Source organism: Arachis duranensis, chromosome 4, assembly GCF_000817695.3.
Source record: "Arachis duranensis cultivar V14167 chromosome 4, aradu.V14167.gnm2.J7QH, whole genome shotgun sequence".
NCBI classification, from domain to species: domain Eukaryota; kingdom Viridiplantae; phylum Streptophyta; class Magnoliopsida; order Fabales; family Fabaceae; genus Arachis; species Arachis duranensis.
Genome location: NC_029775.3, coordinates 20,864,371 through 20,866,108, shown reverse-complemented (window position 1 = coordinate 20,866,108; position 1,738 = coordinate 20,864,371).

Sequence of the window (1,738 nt, the reverse complement as noted above, 5' to 3'; positions counted from 1 at the left end):
GTTCTTCTTCTTTGAAGAATTCGGTTAGGCCCTCTAAAGAGAGTTGTGCTTTGGCTTCTCTTAGCTTTCTCTTCAATGTCCTTTCAGGTTCAGGATCAGCCTCAACAAGAATGCTTTTGTCTTTGCTCCTGCTCATAAGAAAGAGAAGGGAACAAGAAAATGTGAAATCCTCTATGTCACAGTATAGACATTCCTTTAGGTGTCAGAGGAAAAGAAGAGTAGAAGACAGAAGTAGAAAATTCGAACTTATCAGAGAAGATGGAGTTCGAATTTTGCATTAAGGGATAGTGTTAGTCCATAAATAGAAGGATGTGAGAAGGAGGGAAGTAATTTTCGAAAAATAAGTAAAAGATTTTAAAAAATATTTTTGAAAAACACTACTTGATTTTCGAAAATGAATGTGGAAAAGAAATCAAGTGATTTTTGAAAAAGATTTTGAAATTAGAAATCAAAAAGATTTGATGTGAAAACTATTTTGAAAAAGATGTGGTTAAGAAGATATGATTGGTTTTAAAAAGATGTGATTGAGAAGATATGATTTGAAAAACATTTTAAAAAGATTTGATTTTGAAAATTAAAAACTTGGCTAACAAGAAAAGATATGATTCAAACATTAAACCTTTCTCAACAGAAAAGGTAACATTCTTGAAATGTTGAATCAAATCATTAATTGATAGCAAGTATTTTTTTTTAAAAAAAAAAGAAATTGATTTTGAAAAAGATTTGATTGAAAAGATATGATTTGAAAAAGATTTGATTTTGAAAAGATTTTGAAAACTAAAAAAAAAAAATTGATTTGAAAACAAAATCTTCCCCCTTGTGCCATCCTGGCGTTAAACGCCCAGAATGGTATCCATTCTGGCGTTTAACGCCCAAAATACTACCCTTTTGGGCGTTAAACGCCCAACCAGGTACCCTGGCTAGCGTTTAAACGCCAGTCTGTCCTTCTTCAATGGGCGTTTTGAACGCCCAGTTTTTTCTGTGTAATTCCTCTGCTGTATGTTCTGAATCTTCAATTCTCTGTATTATTGACTTGAGAAGACACAAATTAAAAATATTTTTAGATTTTTAATAATAAGGACAAATCAAAATGCAACAAGAATCAAATAACAATGCATGCAAGACACCAAACTTAGTAGTTTGTATACTACTAACACTAACAAAATGAGAATGCATATGAGACACACAAAACACTCAAGTCAATAGAATTCAAAGATCAGAGCACGAAAATCATCAAGAATTACTTGAAGATCCTTAAGACACATGAATGAATGCATGCAATTGACACCAAACTTAAGATGAGACACTAGACTCAAACAAGAAATTTTTAGATTTTATGATTTTTTTGATTTTTTTGTGTTTTTCGAAAATTAAGTGGGAAAAGATATCAAAATTCTTAATGAGAATTCCAGGAGTCAGTGCAATGCTAGTCTAAGACTCCGGTCCAGGAATTAGACATGGCTTCACAGCCAGCCAAGCTCTCAAAGAAAGCTTCGGTCCAAAACACTAGACATGACCAAAGGCCAGCCAAGTCTTAGCAGATCACTGCTCCAAAAGCAAGATTCATAAAAATCAACAAGCTCTTGTGATGATAAGTTGAAACCTCGGTCCAATGAAATTAGACATGGCTTCTCAGCCAGCCAGACTTCAACAAATTATCATGAAACTCTAGAATTCATCTTCAAGAATTTCGAAAAAAATAAATACCTAATCTAAGCAACAAGATGAACCGTCAGTT